This window comes from Geospiza fortis, unplaced genomic scaffold (assembly GCF_000277835.1).
Source record: "Geospiza fortis unplaced genomic scaffold, GeoFor_1.0 scaffold54, whole genome shotgun sequence".
In the NCBI taxonomy this organism is placed as follows: Eukaryota; Metazoa; Chordata; class Aves; order Passeriformes; family Thraupidae; genus Geospiza; species Geospiza fortis.
In genome coordinates, this window is record NW_005054301.1 from 15,259,101 (window position 1) to 15,282,507 (window position 23,407).

Here is a 23,407-nt window from a genome sequence, read left to right on the forward strand (position 1 = left end):
GGGCGGGACTGGTGCAAAGGGCCCCGCTGAGCGCGGCTGGCGGTGAAGGGCGGGATTTGAGGCTAAACGAACCAGACCCCTGGGTTTGTGCAAAAACAGCAGAGGGTAAACCTGCGGCTGGCGGGTCCGAGAGAGCACTCCACACCCCTGACACTTGAAGCTCCTGAGGGCTGGAGTCTGTAACGGGAGTTTTCTGTCAGGCCCGTGGCAGTCGGTGCAGGAGCATACAGGAGTAGCACGTGATCTAGTGCCTTCTCGTTTTTATCACTAGGAAAATAGATCTATTTTTCCTCCATGGACCTAACAAAAGTGGAAGATAATGCCTTACAGATTAAAAGGAAAAACTGCTTTCAGGCTGATAGGTGCTTGGGTCCCTGGGGGAATTCATACTGTTCATATATGGGCTCTGGTCTGCGTTCTAGACAGAACCTAGTTGGATTATTATTCTCATGGTGGGGGTGTTGTTTCGTAACTTAATCCACACGTGATAATGAGAAAGCCTACTCACTCCGAAAGTCCTTTTTAGAGTCCACTACTCGCGGTCCTTTGCGGGTTCAGCGGGAGGCAGTAGAGGGTGCTGTGATTGCACACACAGAAATGAAGCTGCCTAAAGAGCAAGGAAACAAACGCCCAACAAGCAGGTCATTGCAACACGGCCATGGTTTATGAAAATCTACCAGGTTAACGTAACTCCACTATGTCAGAGTCAAGGGAAGTGTAGAGATCCGGCACTACTTTTCCCACGTCGTGGATGGTATCATCCTCCTGATGCTTTTGCATTTGTATTATTTGCAGTAAAGGAGGAAAGACTTCAGTAAAATAAATTCCATTGTTTCTCATGGCATTAAAAAATCACATGAAAAAGGAGGAATATGTGTTATTGAAGCCTCCTGAAAACAAGAATTCTAAGGGGACCCCATCAGTGCTGTTGGTTGAAGTACTGAAGGCCAAAGCCCTGTAGAAGTGTAGTAGGTGATGGTCCCTGCCCCTACCAGCTTGCAGTCAGTGGTCACACCAAGCAAAGATGGGTGGATGCATGGAGTCACTGATGACATGCACTTCCTCCAACCCTGCCTGGTCACTGGAGAAGTCATAACACCTGACTACAAGAAGTTGTTTTGTCAGAAATCAGGGCAGGGTTGTGTTTTCAAGAGAGTCCAGAACATGGTCAATGTAAAAGTGTTGCAGGTTTTTATAGGCAGCTTGTGAAAGAAGAGCAGAAATGGAAAAACTAGAACAATTGCAACACACTCCCCCTTGGAAACTACCATGGTCACAGGCACTGGAAGGCAGAAGTACATTTCCACTAATGCTTGCCAGAAGAGAAGATGGGTGGTCTCGTAGCTAAATCACAGGGACTACCACTGTCACCTGAATTCTGACTGTTGACCTCACTGGAGAAGTCTTGTGTTGCCATGAACTGCTCTCCTAACTGCTCTGTGCCACAGCTCTTCATTATAAAGGTGGAGAAACATTATATCTAGTTATTGTCTTAAACCTTTGACACAACCAAAACCATCAGTGTCTGTGGGAAGGACAGCACAGAGGTTTTTTTCCCAAATCTCCCCGCTCTGTGAGGCACTGCCTCTGTTGCTGAGGTGTACCTCCACCCTCGGGATGCTGTGGCCGTAGTGGTGCCCATCTTGGTGTAGCTGAGGTGTCAGTAGCAGTGTAGCTGCCCCATCAGAGACTGTGCAGAGGTACAGGGCATCCACCTCTCCAGGCAGATTCCTTGCAGGAATCTGACACTAAAGCTCTGGTTCTTCTGTATGCTGGAAAAAGGGACAAAGAGAAAACTGCTGTGAAGAACTCCAGAGGGTTGCATGAAGTTTATGTTTTTCAAATCTGTTGTTTTATCAGCAATTTTTTGGAAAATATATTTGTCTCACTGCTAATAAAAGAAGTGGCTCCACTGAACTGCTGGATTTCTTTCCACAAGAAAGAAGGAGTTTTTGGTTTTTTTTTTTTGCATGTGTGCATGTGTGCTAGCTTATCTTCCCGATCTTGAAGCTGTTTTTCAAGCCAGAATGTCACAATTTAATTGGGGGAGAAGCCTTAATCACAACTTGCAAACAAGGTGAAAATGGAACATTTTTAACGATTGCTTTCCAAAAAATAGATGGAACAGGGGAATGCTGACATTGCTTTACTTTTGCCAAAGGCTGCCAACACTCTGAGGGAATAAGCTATTCAGCTGGCGAAAAAGTGCTGAACAAACACTGAAGGAGCTAAAGGGATACTCCCAATCATGATATACTCGCTTTTCACTCTATCTCCTGCCCCAGTCTGATGCCTTTCCCCTCACCCCATGCCTTCACAAAAAAAAAAAAAATAGGGAAAAATAGAAAAAATAGGAAAAAAAAAGAAAGAAAAAATAAGAAAAGGAAGGTTGGATTAAAACAGTAGCAAGAGGAATTGACAGATCCTGAGAGCTGGCAGGGGTATTAGTATTTTGTAACCTGATCTGTCATGTGACCTGGGCCAGGCAATAAAAATAAGTCTCCTACCAGCCCTCCTGTTTGCTCAACTTTATTATATGGTGTCAGTGGAGAACTACTTTTTTTATTCTTTTTTTTTTTTTTGGCAAAAATTTAGCAAATGAAGCCACCTGAATCATTAAATCCTGAAGGAAATCTGGCAGAGAACTGGAGGAGGTTGTTGCTGCACTTCCAAGTTTTCCTGGAAGCAAGCATGTACTGAAGAGAAAAGGAGAAGGTGAAATCTCTCCTGAATGTGGTGGGAGGGGCAGGAAGCAGAAAAACAAAACTATTAGAAGTAAATTAAATTCTTGATCAACCTTAGTAGAGGGTGGCAAAGATCTATTTGAATTAGCCAGCAAAGATTACTACTTGTTATGGACTAGCACACACACATATTCAGCTGCTGCACACCACAGTGAGCAGAAATGTAATAACATACTGTAAATTACAGTTTGCTCACCACAGTGCTCAAGATGAGTTAATAACAGATAATGGCCCACAATTCACAAGTGGATCATTCTGGTAATTCTCTTTGATCTGTAAGTTCAAGAATACCATGTCAAAGTATAGCTAGGTACTGGAAAAAGAGTCAGTGTTAGAGCAAGAGCCCAGTAACAGCCTCCCCCCTTTTACAAGTCTATCATTAGCGCTGTAAAAACAGAGACGCTCACCTCACTGCCTTACTGGCCTCACCAGATCTGAGATTAATAAGCAAAGGAAAAGCCTTCTAGAGCCATCATTTAACAGAGGCTGGTTAGGCAGAAAGACTATTAACCCTGGAATAGCTACCATAACATCCCTAAGCCCTGTGCCAGGGGAGTAGAGAAGAAAAATTTTAACAAGAGGAAGGAACAATTATTCTTTTCTTCTGGTATTAGGTGGATTTCCAACAAAGCAATCAGTTGGTTACATTTGTACCCGTGAACGTCAGTCCTGAGATTGGGTCTTAACCTTCTTTATAAGTGGCCCTTGTGAAAAGAAACAAAGGACATGCAAGGGGACAGTGATCAGAGACCTGTTGATCAAGAAATGTGTTGATCAGAGGCACAAAGCAGTGTTATTTGCTTCATCAGCTGGTAACCCTGAGAAAGAAAAAATATTCTGAATACCTTATAGATTCCAACAGAGAACTAAACAAGGCATTTTAGAAAGATCTTTCTGAGACCACATTATGCCACCAGAAAGCTGCTGCGTGAGAAGCTTCTCCTGGTGAAAAAGCCAGCTTCCAAAGAGAACATCTCCTCAAGAAACAGGTTCCTTTGTGTTAGGAACCAATTAATTTACCCTAAGCTCTTCCCTAAGCATTTCTGTTCATTTTAGTGAATCCCTTCTATTCTATTTATTATCATGTCATATTTACACTTAATGAGTTTCAAGATAGGTTAAGTGTAACCTTGAGTTCAACAGACACTAACTTTCATTGTGTAATAGCAATGCTAACAGGGATTTATATTTTGTGAGGGAGATGAGAAAATATATATGGATACATTTCTTAAAACTCTAATGCACCACATTACTATTGTAGTGCAAATCAAAGCCTATCTGAGTGAGACACAAAAAGATTTTTTGTTGGAAGAGACCTACCTTGAGAGGAAGAGACCTTGTTTTGAAGTACCATCCAAATTTTAGAAAGCCTCCCTGTCAAGGAAGATAAGGGATATATATTTACCATATTATTGTCTCACACGTGCTTGAAGTGGTTTTGTGACAAGCCCCCATCTCACAAAAAATGGAGGGGGAAAGGCTGGAAGAAAAGCGCAGATGCAGAGCTGTTCATGTGTACAAGTGATGGTGTCATCTCTGCTCTCTAAGACCCTGCAATGGCATGTATGTACTGAGTCCGTGAATAATGCTGTAGTGCTTGACATACTTCTGGGAACAAGGAAATTAAAGAGCCAATTCATTTAACTCCCAAAGTGTGAGGGAGGGCCAAGGGACAAGAAGCAACATGTCATCATATGTGTTTCGTTTGAAGGACAGAACAAGCAAAAGGCGATCTCACATACCTCCAAATCCAATGCAAAACACTGGAGGAAAATGGTCAGATAAAAAAGGAGAGAGATGCAACTTGAACTTCACTCTGTGTTTTGATTGGTCCTGGTAACTTTCAGCTGTGAGTAGAGCAGAGCAGAGTGTAAGAACAGCCTGTTCTGAAGGAGTGCACCTGCGAGGTGACACAGCTGAGCTGTCCTGCCTGTCCCCGCCTGCTCTCAGTCCTGGCCTGTGGCTGCTGCCGCCACTGCTGGGAAGTGACACTGCACTGCGCAGTGACACAGACATCAGCCAGAGACTGTGTGGCCGTGAGTGTGGCACTGTGGGTTTGTGACATAAGCGCTCAGCATGGTTTCAGTGGGTCTGTGTAAGTCATCTGTGAACTCCAGAATGCAGGATTAAGCCTGTACAATATGAAGCACCTTCTGGGTGCTCTAGAAATGGTGTTTCAAACCTCAACCAAACCTCTCATCTCCTCTCTCCAGTGGGAAGAGTATATCTAGTCATCACTTCATTTAGTATGGCAGTTTTTTAAGTAGACACAAAATGGCTGGTTAAGAGCTGTGCAAAGCATCAGGGAGGTAATTAAGTTGGAGCTCAAGAGTAATGAGGTGACAGAGATTAGGTTGAGCATCATTTCTTTCACATCAATGTGTCCTACTTTCAGAAAGACAGAAATGCACTCGTGAAAAATTTCCACCACACATTCCCAGTGAAGTTACAGGAATTTTCTTTGACTATATGAGTTTTTAAAAGACCAAATGAAGAATATCACAACATAGAAAAAAACAAAACCAAAAACTAAACCAAAACAAATCAACAGGAATTTTTGATCAGCAGAATGTCACCAGGGAGGATAACCTTGTTCTTGGTATCAGAGATCACCTGGGGCTGTGTAATTAGAAAGGGAGCCACAATGTCATTGCTATCCTCCATTTGCAGTCTCATCAGAAGGACAGAAACCCCAGCAGCATGTATTCTCTTGATACCTTGGGGTGTTGCTGTCTCAGGAAGAAAAGGGTCACCTACCACCTCACCAGCACTATTTCCTGCCTCTGTTGAGGATGCCCAGCAAAGCGAGACCTGCCTGGACTCCTGAGGTTTAAGGATCACAACAAAAGCTGCAGTGCCTGTAAAACAATAGTTTCTTCATAACTCAAGTAATGATGTCCGATACAAGATCTGCACATCACAAAAAAAAGACAGTCAAGTTAGTTACCAGAGGACTGAGGTGACAGAGACTGGCTTAGACATCATTGCTCTCACTTCCATAAACCCCAGTTTTGGAAAAACAGAGAGGGATTTTAACTGTTTTAACCAGATATTTCCAGTATGAAATATCTTCTTGTAAGAGTTGCCAAGTATACCTACTTATTCAAGATTTAGTGCTCTTCCTTAAACACTCTTCCAAATGTCCCGACACTTTCTAGGAACAGGGAGGTGTGGGGAGGCCACCCTGCACAGCCAGCAGCTGCCCTGGGTTGGCTGGGTCAGCGGCTGGAGGAAGCAGTTTCCTGTTTTGCTGGTGCTCAATGCCACTTAACAATAGGGGGAAAGAAAAAACTGCAGGATCTAGGCATTGCAAAGCTGTTTTCTACATGAGCTGTCCACCTGCCTTCCCCCTCTGCTCCGGCCGCCCCCACCTCACATAGCCATCCCCCGGTGGATGGCAGCGCAGGAGAGCAGGCAGAGACACTCGAGGCTGAGGTGACAAGGGCTTGAAGGTATCTCTGCCATATAAACAGCCTGGACGCCATGTGAGTGAGTCTGAAACAGCAGGCTGGGTATTACTAGCTTGTGTCTTTTCTTCTGCCTCCTGTGAGAGAGAAAATGAGAATCATGTGCAGAGCTTCTGGAGCTTCAGTGTCAGCAAGCATCACTCGTGCCTACTTACAACACCTAAAACATCTCGTCCATCATAGTAGATGGTTTTCAACACCATCCTGAGATAACCATTTCCAGCAGTGGTCAGTTCATTAGGGCAGGAACAGCACTGGCCGTGATTTCTCATTCTGCCTTTCTGAAACATGTCCTTCTCTAGTGGTTTGCTCAGTGCCAAATCCTTAATCCCGTCTTATCAGCTCGTGGAGTGTTTTTACTCTCCTACTTGCCTCCTACTGCCTACACACTCAGGCAACATCCCTTGCTACCCTGACATAGTTTGGTTCTGGTGATGTCTCTCCATATCCAAATCTGACCTCATTTACTGGCTTTGTTTATCAAAAGCTTCTTCTGAGATTAAGGGTTGCAGGGGGTACCTCTATAAAGCAGAAGAATCTAAGCATTGTAACTGTGAGTGGAGCCACTCAGAAACAGGAAGCGCAGGTGCCCAAACCGTAATCTGGGTTTGTTGCTCTCCCTGTCCCTTTATTTCTGCCTCCCCCTCTCTTTCTGAATACATGTTGTCTTCAAAGGCACACAGGGCAGCAGACAGGAGCCCCAGGCAGATTGGAAGTCACAGGCTCTTTGTTAGTGCTCAGGCTATAGAAATCGCAGGTGAGTCACCCCTGCTTGCAGGAGCAGGTAACCTAGACATTGCCAATCAAGCTCACAGAGCCTCAGATGCAGTCCTGACAAGGAAATTATCAGAAACAATGCAGATATTACAAACGCAGTTCCTTTGTTATTGCCTGTAGCCTTAAAAACCTCTGCGACAACTGACCCCTACAGCTTTCAAAGTTCAGGAGTGGCATTGCTTGATGATACACTGTGCAAGTATTGTTCTAAGTTTACAGAATACTGTGGCAGAAACCTCCTTATTGAAGAATTTATTTTGTTAAAATTTTTGTTTGCCTGTTTGTTTTTGCAGTGAAACCTCAACCCCACCTGTTGGTTTTTGTGTGGGATTTTTTTTTTCAGAGAAGTTATGATTGGGTTATAAAGCCAGTAAAAAAGCAGTAAAATTTTCAGGACTTAAACTGCCAAGCACAGAGAGAAGTTTTACAGAGAACTCAGCCAGTGAGACACAGTAAATGTAGGGCATCTATCATGCTTAAACCTTATAATGACCCAACATTGTTTTATCATCATTTGAACACAGCAGGAAAGCTAAAACCCCACTGAACTCCATTGGAGGAAGAGTACTCTAGGTCTTTATTATGAACATTGCAAAAGAGATGTTTGACAAAAAAAATAAGCCCCCACAAATCCTAGGATGAAAGTGACTTTGTCTATGCTAAAGGTTTACCTGACATTATTTTGCAATCAAGGTATGGTGTTCTCTCACCCTGGTCTTTCTTCGTTGTTGTCCCAGACAAGACTGAAGAGTATCATTAACGCAATTTCTCAGAAGGCATCTGTCATCTGTCGCATGTGTTTATATATCCATGCCTACTGTGTGCAGTCTGGGAAAATCCCCTAGTGTTCTTGAGGAAGAATAAAGACCACAGGGATGAGCAGTGGCATGACACCAGCTACCCATGGAGCAGCAGTGTCTTCAATGTTGTGTTGCACTCAGTATTCTTAGGACAAGTTAATTATCAGGTTAAAGGAAGATAATTAACATAGGAAACTACATCATTATTCAGCAAGACATCAAATGCTATCTCCAGTGCCTGTTACTCTTGCTCGACCAGTTCAGCTCTTAACAGTGTATTAGTCATCTGACCACACTGAACATCAATCTTTCACTCCTCATTACACACTCAAATACAAGCTACAGTATAGACATGCTCCATCCTGTAATTACAATATATAGCCGTGCTAGAAAATCTATTATGTCTAGAGGTTAGACTCAGAAACAAATTAATTAATTGCACTTTCTCCACTTCTAGGCTAAGATAAGATTTTGTTGCTTCTTTTCAGTAAAAGACTGCTTTTTCTGTAACTAATGTGGTTTGCTGTGATAAGCAGCATGTCAGCAAGAAACTCCTCATACAGGGGCAAGCAACAGGCATTTAATAATCACAGGGCACCTGATTATCAGTATTATAAAGTTATCTTTTGGCAGAGAAGTCTTGGCAGCAAGTAGCCTCTTCGGTGTGAGATTAGTAGTTCTGCAGCAGGCCAGAGCCCAAGTGTCAGCTCAGCCTTGGGTGCATGCTGTGGCAGTGCTGCACAGGGGGATGCACCCCTCTGCACAAGTCGAGTGCTTTTCCATTCCATTCGGTGACAAGGGAATGCCTTCGTGCCTTTCGGAGGCGTACAAATTGAAATGCTGGATTTAAATCGGATTACATGATGTGTTGGATGGAAAATGTCAGGGTGGCCTTTGGACTGTTTGAACGCAAGAGTCTGGAGAAAGCTAATATTTGGGGGGCTCTGTCAATAAGGTTTTCCTTGTTTTTTTGCTCTGTGAAGGACAGGACTCCAAACTGATTCCCCAAATTCTACTGCTTGTGGATCAGTAGTGTGATCCTCCCAGGGACCAGGACTGCAGTGTGGCAGGAGAATGCACAGGTCTTGCACTCATGGGTGCTGTGGTTAGTGTAGGCTCAGAGGCACCAGAGAGACAGCCCCATCCTGGCTGAGGAAGACACTAATTCTCCCAAGAATGATTTTACCTTTTCTTTTTCTCCTTTTGCCCAAATGTTTTTTTTCAGGGGATTGTTTCAGTTCCTTTTTTTCATTCCTTCAGTTTTCCTCTCGTTTCCCTCTGCCTCAGCTTTTTCTTTCCTATCAGTCACTTCTCTGTCACCATTCTTCACCATTCTCTGTCTTGCCATTCTTCTCTACCACAGTCATGTACCAGCTGTCACCCAGGATGGCTTTCACTAAGGGGGGCAGTGACCTCACTAATATCCTACCCCTGCCTCTGGTGCAAGCTGAGGCACTAATGTCAGAGCTGGAGTAGCCATGGTGCAGTCGAGCTTGGAAGGTGATTCTTTTTGCTATTCAAGACAGGGCAGTTCTCGCATCCCAGCACAGCCATGTCCAAAGGGAGAGTGTTGTGCTGCTTGCAGTATCGTGTTCTGGTGCAGCAGTTCAGGCTGCTGTAGGCACATTTGTATAAAACAATGGTTCCCTACCCAATGCACCCACAGTTTAAGGGACTTTTATAAGCTTAGCATGCTCAGAATCTCTAGTGAAAGCTGCAGTGCATTCAAAGAGCAAGTTGAGAAAGTCCCGCTCTCTGCAGAATGAAAGTCTCTGGGTGAGGAAGAAGAAAGGTATCACTTTCTCTCCTTTTCTCCACTGTTTTGCTCCTGGTCCTAAGCTACAAAACAAACCCAGGATTTCAGGGAACATTCAATCTGCAGCTTGTTCTCAGCTGATCCTGTTGCAGGGAGCAAGTTCCTGGCTGATTCACGAGCAGTAAAAATAAACAGTCTGGGGAAGGCAGGGAGGAGGGAGGGAGACTGGTGGTTACAGAGGAAAAAGTAGGAGCTACAGCAGCTGGTGTTTTCTTTGCTGGTTCTTTTCAGAAGATTTAGGCAGGTTGGAGATGTAAGTGATTAATGGAGAATGATAACACCTCACCCCCCTCCTCTTTCTCCTGGAAGGAACATGAGTCTTTATGCATATCACTGGTCTCTCAGCTTTAACCTTTCCAAGATTTACACACTCCATCCACTCCAGTGCAGTGCTGTGGAGCTGACAGCACATCTGGGTGTATTAACTGTACACTCTGCGGTTTTTGCAGATGCTTAGGGTTTTTTCTCAGTGTTTGGAAATGCTGCACTTAAAGCCCTGAGACTTCTCCCATGGAACTGACCAGACTGAAGACGAGCTGCCACACAAACTTGAGACTGTTTTTGTTTTTTTCTAGCCTCTTCCGTGCATTGAGTAAAGGCTACAGCTCTGTATTGCAGAACACCAGTAACATGTGCCTCCTCAATGGCTCCCAAAGCATATTTGGGAATACTGTACAAGTAGCAGAAATCCTTTTCTGTCCCTCTCCATCAGTATGTCAACTGCTTTGCCAAGTCCTTCTAGGGAACCCACCCTCAGCTCTGCTCAGGGCTGATCCTATCACGGCACACTTCTGTTCTCTTCTGCATGGTTGAGGTCTGCTTTCCTCCTGCCTTTCTTGCACTGGAGAAAAGCAAAAATAGATGGGCAAAGGTGCATGCATAACTTCTGCCATTGATGAAAAGGAGTTGCAACAGAGTTTTTGTGTTACAGCTTTAAGGACAAGATTCCCACCAGGAACAGCATAAGACAAAAGTTAAGGAGATGTTCTTTATTATTTGTCTTAAGCAGGGCTGATGGAGACACAAAATTAATAATAGTGTGCTACTGAAATTTACTGAAGGTGAGATGGTGCATCAACAGACAGGATGAGTAGAATACCAGGAAAAAATGTGGTGACTTCTGAAATTCACAGCATAGAAGGTCATACACCTAGGCAGCAGGAGCTCCTGCTGCAAAGACAGGGACACAATATTTGTAAGAAGCAGTAGTGAATAGAGACCAAAACTTACTCATCCATTGGATACAGGATAACTGAGCCACCAGTGTGACACAGCCATGGAAGAGGTAAACACAGTCAGAGGATATATTAGACATGATACTTTAGTTGATTAGAAAAACATTTACCACCATTGTGTAAGGCAGTATCAAAACTTCATCCAGAACAATGCACACAGGCCCTTGTCACCCATATTTACAAAAAAAATAGACCACAACCCCTGATGTTCAGGAAGATGAAAACTGTCTTAGAAGGCTGTAAAAGAAACTGATTTGAAAGCAACGAAACAAGAATGGAGAGCAGGGACAGGATTATTTAAATATGTCAGAAAAGAAAACAACAGGTAAAGAGAATTAAGTCATTTAAAATAAATCATGACCTTAACACAAGAACAAGATGGCATATGAAATAATGACCAGGGGAACAAGCTTATATGAAAAATTTCCATTAAATTTAACAAGGAAGAAATAGAGAGAGCAAGCTTCGGATGGAGCTTCACAAATTATTAGCATATTATGATGCATAAGGTCCCACCAGACCAAGTCCTGGCATGGACTGCAGATGCATGTGCATTAAGAACAGCATGCATGTTTACTCACAGGGTGATTTAATCTTTAATGATCACAACAGGACACTGTGAGGTATTGGTGAGAATGGGAAGCTGTCATATCTTGGTTCCTGGTTGAAATTCAGACCAGATTGTGTCTGGCTGAAGGAGAAACAACCACCTATTGGTTGGTAGCTTCTTTGGAAAATGAGCTGCTTTGCAACTCCAAATGGAGTTTTCTGTCACAAAATTGCCACTGCCAAAAGTGGGGATGGTGGTAAGATTTGCAGGAACTCTTTCTAGCAATGCCAAAGATTGCCTGGACAGGGAGAACAACCAACCAGTATCTGTGTGCAGTGTAGTGGAGGGTGCTGGGTGGCAATCATACAGCCCTCAGCTGATGTTACCTGCCCTGAGCCCAGAGGAGTCTCTTGCATCTTCCAAGAGCACACCCACCACCATGTACCCTGCTTGTGGGGCAGGCTGGCGTGGGAGGACAAGGGGCCTGGTAAAGGCTGGGCTAGTCACAAACACACCAACTGAACTTTCTTCAGTTTTAAGATCCAAGACTGGCTTTTGCCAAGACAAGTGCTGGCACATCCTGCAGTAAAGGGGAGGGGGAGTGCAAGGGCTTGAGGGAGCAGGGTGGAGAGGGAGACCAAGAGAGACAACTGATTATCTTTTTTTCTACCATGCTGGTCCTGTGAGATAGGGAAATTTATAATGCATGTACATACTCCAGGGTTTTCTAGGGCTGTCTCTAGCTGTATATCATATTTCCAGGGGTCAAATGTTTATACATTTTGTCTACAAGAGTAAAAATGTGTATTTTTATTGGGGAGTGACTGATCACAGGAGTGAGCCAGAGTGCAATACATTAAAGAAAAGGCAAGCTGCTTCACTTCTATGAGGTTAGCTAAGTGGTGTAGGCTCTGTGCCCCATCTTGACCAGAACTGGTTTATCATTCAGACCACAACACCTTGACTGCACTGCATCCTCCCTTCTGAACAAAACCAAACCACCTTGAACAACATCTGAGGATACTTGTTTATTAAGCTTATACCAGTTTTGAGAATTCTGACATCTTTTGATATGTAAATGCTTTCCTGGAATCAGTCTTGTTCACATAACTTGTTTAACCTACAAGACAGAGTAGTTGCAAGCAGTACATCACATACAACTTACATGTAAATGATGTTGTAGCCACATTGATGAACTTTGTCCAGATGGGCACTCTGTAGATCTTGAACACAACCAAATTGACTATGTATAATACGCAATATAGCTTTTCTAAGTAAGTTTTCTAATTAAGTTCAACAAAGCCAGGTGCCAAATTCTGCACCTGGGACAGGAAAAACTGGGTGTACATACAGATGGGGGAATGAGACACTTGAGAGCAATGCTGTGGAAAGGAACCTGGTGGTCCTGGTCTGTGGCAAGCTGAACATGAGTCAGCAGTGCCCTGGCAGCCAGGAGGGCCACCTGTGTCCTGGGGGGCATCAGGCACAGCATCACAGCCAGGCAAGGGAGGGGATTGTCCCCTCTGCTCTGAGCTGGGGTGGCCTCACCTCCAGTGCTGGGGGCAGTTTGGGGTGCCACAGTATAACAAAGACATAAAGTGTTAGAGAGTATGCAAAGGAGGGCACCAAAGATGGGTAAGAGTCTAGAGGGGAAACCAGAAAAGTAGTGGGTGGGATCACTTGGTCTTCATCCAGGAGGGGACTGAGGGAAGACCTCATAGCTGTCTGCAGCTTCCTATCAGGAGAATTGGAGGGGCAGGCACCAATCTCTTCTCTCTGGTGACCAATGACACGACCTCAGGGAATGGCCTGAGGATATTAGGAAAAAGTTCTTCACCCAGAGGGTGTTTGGGCACTGGAATGGGGTCCCCAGGGAAGTGGTCACAGCGCCAGCCAGACAAAGTTCAAGAGGCGTTTAGACAATGCCCTCAGGCATATGGTGTGATTCTTGGGGTGATGTGCACAGGACCAGGAGCTGAACTTTGATGATTCTAGTGGGTCCCTTTCAACTCAGCATATTCTGAGTCTAGGTTTATGAGGAGTAATGTAGTCAGACCTTTAATGTTGAGAGAAAGAGGGGAAATTAGAAGATTACTGCAAAATCTTTGCTTACTTTTAGAAAATGGTAAATCCAAGTACCATTTGGATGCGCATCACTATGAATCTGTCACTATAGGCCACTGAACACTCTTGGGTATTACCCAAACAGGTTTTTATCCAGTTCCTTCTCAGGAATCATGCCACCATTCCTTCATAAAGTAATGACTGCTGCTTTGAAAGACAGACATTGCTTATAACTCACCTTTATTGAAGAAGTTTTATAGAACATGGTAGGATTTCTAAGGCCTTGAGCAAACTGGTCTAGTGGGATGTATCCCACCCATGGAAGGAAGGGGTTGGGACCAGGTGATCTTTAAAGTTGCTTCCAACCCTTAACATTCCATGGTACTTCTGCTAAGGCCAGAAGTCCTATGAACAGCCTACAGGCAAAACAAATACACATTTCTCACAGGGTAAACTAGCTGCTTTTCACTGGTCCTACTTTAGTTACTGCCTCCAAAGGCAGATTTGTTGTTGTTTTTCAACAGATTGCCTCAGAGTTGATGGAGAGATACTTCCCATGGGATGACAAGCCCTGCAGCCCATCAAGCATGCAGCACTCCCGAGAGGTGTTGTAGTACTGCCCATGCCAGATCAGCTCTGCCTTCTGACCCCTGAGTTGCCTAGTGCTAGGTGCTTGTTTTCCATGTTGAGCCAGTTCAAGCTCTTCCCACTCAGAACTGCAGTACTTGGGGTCTTTTTTGTAGCTACCCTTAAAATAGGATGTCTGCCCCTCTTGGCCTCAAGTATCTTTCTGGGTACCCTGCTGCATACTACACAAGCACAGGCACTTGCTGAGTTACCAATTCATCCAGGAGCAGGCAGAGGTGTGCGCTGCGAGATGTGGAGGGCCCGCAACAACTGACAACATGCCTGGCACAGCACAAGGTGTTACAGAAGACAAAGTCCAACCTCAGGGGGAAGCCATACCTGACTTCCATGAGTGTTTGTGTAAGCAGGCAGCTCTTGAGGACAGTGTCATGTTTTTATGTGTGTTTAAACAGAGCCTAGCACAACAAAGTCCTTAATCCAATCCAGAGCTCTTAAGTATCACAGTAATGCAAATTAAATAACACTTATCATACAATTTCCCTCTCTACTCACCAGGTCAGGCATGAGGGAAGGCCCCTTGTTGATTGTTGGGAAGGAGCTGGGCTTCACATCAAGCTGGGCACATCTTCAGGCTAAGCTCAGATGGTTACTGCCCATTAGCCAGGCTGCCCTGCTGGACCTGCAATCAGGCTTCCTCCTGAGAGGAGAAGTATGTTTAGTCTATACCCAAGAGAAGTGTTAATGTCATTTATCCTGTGTTTGCCCCAGCTAAAAGCGCATGTTTGTACAATTACCAGGGTTCAGCTAACACTAGTATTTTTGCATGCCACAGCAATTTGGCTCTGTCAGAGTCTATAGGACCTCTTTCAGAAAACAGATAAAATGGAGTTGGTAGAGAAAAATTCTCAGCAGAAATTTGCTGAATGTGTACTTTTTAAAATAGTCCATGCCAGTTGCTGTCACTAAATTTGATGAAAGTTCTAAGACTTCTAGCAAAATATTTCTGATCCCAAAAGAAAATACATTTCAATCATTTCCATCTATTCTGTAATCCAACATTATTAGTTGGCCCATTTCCCACAAGCAGAGTGCTGTACAGCAGGTAATCCTACAGACACAAAGCTTGTCATAGCTCATCTCCTTCCATGAAACTGCATTATTGTGAATGATAACTGAGGATCTGCTTGTGAATGAGCATATCACCTCTTCTAGTTATAGGAGGCAGGGAAGAACTATTAAAATAAACATACACATCTACATCATTAATCAATAACAAAATTTTACTAAAAAAATTACAGTGTTTTACCACTCACTGAACTTGTCTGACAGTAGAAAACCACCTTCACAAATAATATCATTGTCAAAAAAAAAAATTAGACCCATTATTTCTAAGTAATATAGAATGTAATACGTATAGAACAAACACACACATTCAAATTACATTCAACAGATGTGTTCAGTTAGCTGCTCTATACAGGCAATATCATTTGAGAAGAAGAGTTTCCAGACACTACACAAGATCAGCATTGTGCCTTTAGCACTGCAAAGTTTTAAAGAGGTTTAAAGAGGGGACCAAGATTGTAAGTTTGCTTATCAGTAACAGCTTTTTTGGAAGGCAAATGTTGAGAAAGATGAGCGATATTATGATAAGATTAAAAGTATGTCTTTTGGTAGGGCATTTGATGAGTTTTGTAGGTAAATACACTGGGTTAATGGTCTCTTTCCTATTGAAACAGTATCCTCAACGGGATTTGCTTCCTCGGCTGCTCTCGGTCCCCTCCCTCAGCTCTGTGACATGAGAAATGCAGTGTTCTTAATGACTGGAGCAGGAGGGATCTTGTTATTGTGGCTGCATCACCCCTCCAGGACACAGTTCAGTAGAAGTTTGTCATGTGGCTGAGGAGAAACGATGAATGCAGGTTTTATGAAGTTCATTCCCCAAATACAAAGGAACAGGGGAAAAAAACCCAACCACATTCATGGCTACAGGCTGCGAGAGAGTACACAGTTCACAGCCGGAGCCCTTCATTGATCACTGTCAAGCTGCTAGCCTGCAATGCACCTGCGAGTTCTCCCCCCCTCCCTGAGCAGCAAGCCTTTACCTGCACTCCCACCTGCATTCACAGCATCTCCCAACCCATCTCCTTCTTTCTCACTCCTCTATTTTCCTAGTTGAGGGCATTCTGGTCTTTAGTGTCCCTCTGATGCATAGGTTGGGTCTAGGGAGAGCTAAATCAGCCCTCTGCTTGGAGGCCTGTGGCTATTCACCAGTTAATATCCCCCCAGGCTTGTTTCTCTGCTGCCCTTGCCTGCCTTACCTCGGGTATTGCCTCATTTCCTGTTTGCTCCTAGCAGCCACCTCCTTTGCTTTAACTCCAGACCATTATGCAGGCTAATATCACACAGGTGGAAGGGGTAAACATTAAAAAAAACCTCCCAGCAACCCAACATGTCCTTCCTCTCCTCAATGGGCACGATGATATTGTCCGGAAATGGGTAATAGCTGCAGGTGCTACAAAATGAACTACATGTATAAGAATCCCTGGAGTTTGAGTGTTGAAAATATAGAGATAAATAACTTTGACTGTGAATAGGTTATTCTAAATAGGTAAGCACTAATGCAAGGTCTCCTTGACAAAGCACCTCATGCACACTTCTGCTGTAACAGCAGCTGTCTTGCTCTTAGCAAGTCTCCCAACATCATAGGATGCTTTGGGTTGGAAGGGGTTAAAGATCATCTTGTCTCAGCCCTTTTGCCATGGGCAGGACATCTTCCACTAGACCAGGTTGCTCAAAGTCCCATTTAACCTGGTCTTGACCACTTCCAGTGATGGCACATCCACAATTTCTCTGGGTAACCTATTCCAGTGTCTCAACACCGTCACAGTAAAGAGTTTCTTCTTCCCTGGACTGGGAACTGCCACTCCCTCACCTCACCTTATTCTGCTCTCTCCCCAGTGTGTTTCCCTCTGCAGGATTTGGGGCCTTGGTTGCAGGAAGCAGGTGACAGGTGACCAAGAAAAAGCAAATGCTCTGCTGTAGTATCTCCATAGGCAGGTCTGAGCATACCTATGTGTGTCCACACTGGTCTGGTCTGATCATTTGAGGTTCATGAATGGATCAGATGCTGGGCTTTATAGGTTAGGCACTCGGAAATTAAACTCAGAAAATTAACAATTTTCTGACATGTGCTGGATCATTTAGTTTGTTGGCATCTATGTTACAATAACTTAAGGTGCTCTTTTCCCCAGGAGAAAGGCAAACAAGGCATAACAATATCAAAAGTTGCTCCCTTGGCTTTACTTGTCAACTCAGGTCTGGGAAACCATATCCCTGAGCCCATTTCACCAGCTTTACTTTGGAAATCAGTATAATTGTTAGCTGTCAATAACTCACTCCATTTACTGCTCTCAGCTGCTCAGGAGGACACGGCAGACTCTGAGCCGGGTAAGGTTACTGCATGATAACAGCAATTCTTAAGTCAAATGGGATAATGAAGCTCTCCCTAGATGGTGACAAGCTTTGGATTTCCCATAGAAACGTGTGATTGTTCCTGTGTCTTTGCCTGCAGTGTTGAAGACTCTCCCCCTCTTCCTCCTTTGCAGGTCTGGTTCCCCAGCCCCAGCCCCAGCAGTGGTGGAGCTGAGTGGCTGTGGGCACTTGATGCTGATTAAATTCTGCTGACTGAGGAAGATGTCAAATTCTACCCAAAGCAGAGAGCCGCCAAGGAAAAGCTGCTTTTCTTTGCTTTTGACAGCTGGAGCCATGAATTTAAGCAGAGGTCTCACCTTCAGGCAAGTCAACAGCTGGGCAGGGAGCAGTCTCTCTTAAAGAGAGAGTACCGTATTTTGCTGGAGTTCAGTGTTGCCAGGAGGTGAACGAGTTGAAGTGCAAGAGAACATTTATGTAAAACCCCAGGTGCAGCTGGGTTTTTTGTTGTTGGGTTGTTTTTGGGTTTTTTTCTTTTACTAGAGACAGACCAAGTAACAAACAAGAAAGAGGAAATGAAAACAGTCTTAATTCCCACCCTTGGTGTTTCTCATCTTTCATTTCCCCTGCCATATGAACAAGGAGAAGATGCAGCATGTGTCTGTACAGGAAGTTCCCAAACCCAAAGTCCTTTTGCTAAGAAGTCCCTGCACTGCGTCACATCTATTTTTATACTTTTTTATACTGTCTTTGTTTTTAGATGTATGCCATGCTGTAGCTCAGGAAACAGTGGCTCTATTGACCAGTAATGGGGTCCATAAGACTCCTCCCTGTTTCTAAATCTGTCTGTGCCCAATAGCCATCCAAAGCTCTTTCTGCTGAGGAATGGCTTCTTGCCTTTGCAGTGTGAAACCTGTGTGCTCAGTTCAGGGGCCAGTGGATGGGATTTCCCACAACAAAATATCACTGCCCTAACTAAATCACTGCAAATATTACTGGCAGTATCACCTAAAAGACTGAGGGCTGAATGGCTTCACTCACACACTATACTTTCTGAGGCCAAAAGAGAAACGTTGTTACTGCAGGGCGAGGCTGTGTGATACCTAATTTTCATCCCATTGAGCAGACGCCAGGAGCCAGAGGAGGTTCAGACCTTCCAGGAGGCAAGGACAGGCACAACTCAGATCTAAGTGCAGCGGGAAATATGCAGCACACAGTCAGTTACATGGCCACTGTCACATCATGTAATTCAGGTGTGTGATATCTTAGCAGGTGCAACTGGCCAGAGGTGTGAAATGCAGGGGATCCTTGCTTATTGCCCTTTCCTACCCTCCACAAAGCCACAGCTGCTTGCAGTACTCTGGCCACCAGACAAGAAATCTGGGGGTATTCCTAAACTCTCTTGTGGGAAAGCCAGCTTTAGGAAAGGATTAGATATTAGTTGGACCAAAAGGAAAGTTTATAGCTGTCTAGTTTGCAGTCAGATGGTAAGGGAAATGCACAAGCAATCCTGAGCAGGGCGGGGAAGCCAAGGCTCTGGCTAATGTGTGTCCTAGCCAGTAGGCATCATAACCATAGTCACTCTTTTTCTCTCTGACATATCCAATTTTCTTTCCCTTCCCAGCTGAAGACCTCCAAGACAAGAAATGTCCCACCCCAGTCTCTCCCCTGATCATTGCCACACTTTCTAGGGAGGTGGGAAATGTGAATTTTAAACCCTTTTGAAGGGAATTATGTCCATCTCCACAGCACCTTAAAAATATAAAATGAGATCTCTCTCCTTGGTTAGATGGAAGAAGTCCTAATGGACTCAACCATGTTTAGGACTGTCAATTACTTTGTGGCAACTAATGTATATCCTGGGATGACTCGCAACTGCCAAGCTCTGCTGTGAAAACACAGGTTCATCATCATTATCATCAGTGTTGTTTGGGGGGGAAAAAATATCCCCAACAAAAACCAGCAAGCAACATCCTCCAGCCCAACAGGGAAAAGGAGGGAATGGCAGAGGGAAGAAATATTTTGTGTCTGGATCTCCACTACTGTCAATATGGAGTAGAAGTCACAGGCTGCTGGCCTGCAAACACTGAAGTGCTAGTAAGTACTGTAAGAGTGCTTAAATAGGATTTGTCTATGGATGTTAAGAGTTGAAACACCTGTTGAAAGCAGGTATTTGCAGAATTAAGCATAACTGAGGTTATCAGCATTAAAATTTATGGTATGGAAACCAAAACTCCATCCAGATCCCAACCTTAATACAGGCAAGACCTCTTTGGATTTTACCTGATTCATTTCAGCATTTTTCCCTAAAATCTTTCTCTTTAGCTCCATCAGTAGTAGAATGTTGAAGGTGGTTGTGAAAAAATGTGTTGTCTTGTTTATCAGACAAGGAGGCAAACAGACATGGAGGCAAACAGAAAGTTTTCTTAACTATTTTGTTATGGTGGCATAGATGGAAGATAAAATCCCATTTCTGCCATAATAGCAATAACTACCACCCTAAATCCTTTTCTGAAATTCATGCCAAATCTCAGCTTTCAAAGATTTTTAAGTGCAAAGGCATTTGGAACACCTGAAGAAGTTATATTTCAAGTAGAATTGAAAAACAGAGACCACTTCTTGCTTGAAAGCAAGATGGCATGGAAATCTGGTGCCAGACTTCTTTGTTGCCTCATTTTCTGCCTCATTTTACAGCCTCCTACTGTTCAGATGGGACTCTGTAAGAGCAGAAACTTGGATGGTTAAGTATTTTTCTGAATCCCATTTTTAAATGCTCTGAGGCATCCACCATCAACAAGAAAGATCCTGGGTACAGTTGAAACCAGCAAGACATGAAATGAAAAAGGACAGTTTGTTGTGAGCATTCCAGCTAGAACTGCCAGCTTTGTGATTTTAGAAGAGAAACTTTACCATCAGCATAATGTGACATTTTTGGTGTGATGCATGATGATGTGGGTGGATTGCAACGCCACATGTTGTTATTTCAATGTATTGTCATCATCAGGGTTCACTGAAGCATTGCTGCGTTTCAGCAGAACATCATTATCTCCTCTAGCAGCTTCAGCTCAGCCAATCCTAATAGGTTCACAGATATTTAGTGTATAAAAAAAATCTACTTTGCCTAGATTTGCATCTTAATATTCTAGAAAACCAAATAACTGGAAGCAATTTCATAGAAAATTATTTTTAAATGTAGCTGCATACATTCATAGTGGAGGCCTCATCCTCACTTCAGTCTTTTCTGAGAAGGGAACTCGCCTTGTTACTTCTGCAAATAAGCATGCAGTTTCCATTTCATACAATAATTACAATTAAAGAACATATTAGAAGAATCTAATTAAACAATTTTCTCCCAAAGAGATAAAACTGTTCTTAAAAAGCATCAATTATAAATTTTTCTTCTAGTTCCCAGGTACCTAGTGGAAACTAAAGGATGATCCTGCTGCAACTTTTTGTCAAGGAGAGATGCAAATAATATGATTAGCTTGCTACACAAAATGGCTCTGATCTTGAAGTACTGGGGTAAATATCAACTATGCCTTCTAGAAATTCATCTTTAAACTAACACTAAGGGAAGTCATAGGATGAAAGCTTTCCCTGCCACATTGAAGATACAAGGCACAATGCACAAACCTAGATGAATTTGGAAGAGAATCCAGAATACAGTCTGCAGTTAAGTAAGCCAGGATCTGTTAAGCACAGTTGTGCATTCATTTGGATAGCAGCTTCCCACGCGGGCCATGTCCTGGAACTGTGCTGAGATTATTTGAGCTGCGTAAAGGACCTCTGTGTCCCTATTACCAGGAAATAGTTAATATTCTTCCCCACTGGGGCCCACATGCACCTGCACAAGTGTGGTGTGTGGTTTCTTCTTGCAGCTGCATCTGTGACTGCTGCTGCCTGCACAGAGGTTTTAAAGTGTAAGTGAGAGCTGGTAAGGCTGCCCTTCAGTGGCACTGCAGCCTCAAGGGCTGCTGCAGAAGCACTGAAACCACTCTCTGAGGAAAGAAGTGGGTTCAGCAAAGTCTGTTTCTCAGCTGTTAATATAATATCTCTGGAAAATTCAACACTTCTTGTAAATATACCAATTAATGATGTGTCCTCACAGTGCCATTCTGGAGCTGCTGTCTATTATTATCTTGATTTTTCCAGAGGAAGAAAATGAGGCTGTGAGACTAACTAATTTGCCTAGGTCACTGAGAGCAAACCTGTGACAGATCCAGATACATGATGAAGATCTTTCCCAGCCCTGTAGTGTGGCTGTTCAGCCTCTTTGCTTCTCCCTTAGTTTGCTAATATCTGAATTCCTTAAGCAAAAGGAGGACTATTTTTGTCCCAATTGCTAAAACCCATCATTCACAATATCTGCTCCCTCTCAGGAATGAGATGATTATGGGGGTCAGTAGTCAGAAGAGAGAGTTATCAGCTAGCCCTGGGCTCCAGGAGCAGTGATTAGGATCATCTGTTATTAACCACAGACGCATGCTTTGGAGCAGAAGTGCTCAGTTCTCCTCTGCATTCAAGATCTGTCTGGTGTGAGGATGATATATGGGAGGGAAGAGATTGTGCTCACTGATTCCACAAGGTGATGTGATTTAGAGGAGCTAGGTGGTTGTTTTGCTCTATTCCCATCATGTGATCCCCTCAAGGCTTGTATACCACTGAAGGATCGCCAGAGTCGAAGGACTGCTTGCCCTTCACACTCTTTTTCTGCACCATTCCTTCCCCCAGCAGGCTCCCCGTGGTGTGGTGGGAGAGTGACAATTGACACATGAGCCAAATCTGCTGCCTTTGGACTGATGGAGACTTTTTTCCCCCAGGCAACATTTTTAAGCCAAGGATTTCAATGTCAACCTTGCTTTTAAGACAGTGTGTGCTGTTATCTTTAGGTTTACAACTTTCTGAAAAGAAAAGGAGATTTATGGAAGAAATATGATAGTGCATATGTGCACCTTATCATGCAAGACAGGCAGACAAACGTGGCTACATGAAGAATTACTGCATGTGGTTGTTGGTGCATGGTTGCACAGGGAGTTTTACTTAGGTTGACGCACAAAGCTACTCATTTCAAGCAAAAAACTACCAGGGTGAGGGATCATGTAAGTGGAAGAGATGCTGTCTTTGTTTTTTGTGTGTACCTTTTGGTGTACAAATTTTCCCTGTCTGCTCTAACAGTAGCTGTATTTAGGTTAAAAACACAAAATGTCTCTGCATAAATCACTGAAGCTTTTCCTTCTTTTGGAGACTTGGTTTCCTCCCTTCCCCCCTGCTTCTTGGCTTTGCTTTATTTAACCTAAATAATAAAAGCCTCCTGATTTTTTTGTGAGTAGGAAAAGCCTATCCCTCTGTTGCGCAGCAAGTGACCCCCACTTTATCTGGTTAGAAGAACAAAAGTTATAGGAAAGATTCCTGGGAAATGTCTTATTACTGCTACAGCCCTAAGCCTTGATAAGAACTCCATCAAGGTGATACACCCACACATATATATGTAACAGGTGGCGACTGCTCCCTAACAACCTGCTACCAAAAGACAATGAGGCATTTTCTCACAGTATTTAGATTCCATAAAAATTTTGAAACTCCTTTTCTGTCTTCATGCACACTGTCAAACCCCTGCCTGAAAGGCCAGGCCACACTGCAGCAAGTTTGACTTGGAGGAGAGAAAACTGGGGCAACAGGACTTCATTGTCACAAGCCCTTTTTCACATTCAAGCATTAGAGTTTCCCAAGTTTCCCTTAAGGAATTGAAGGATCCACCTCTGAATTCCTCTTCTGGCCTTCAGCAGCTCTGAGGGGAGCAGCTTTATCATTAGGCTCCAGCTGTCCTGGGCAAGTAATTTGCCTGTGAGCTTCCAAGCTTCTCCATTTGATACAATTTATGCATAGGAACTTTTTCTCCCATTCATTCCATATCTGGCCCATTTTAGGCAAAGGCAA

At 43.7% G+C, this 23,407-nt stretch overlaps 1 protein-coding gene across 1 annotated transcript in view; it reads right to left on the minus strand.

Moving 5' to 3' along the window:
• SRP14 (signal recognition particle 14) overlaps positions 1–23,407 on the minus strand; it is a 37,022-nt gene that overhangs the window by 3,436 nt on the left and 10,179 nt on the right. The window lies entirely within an intron of this gene.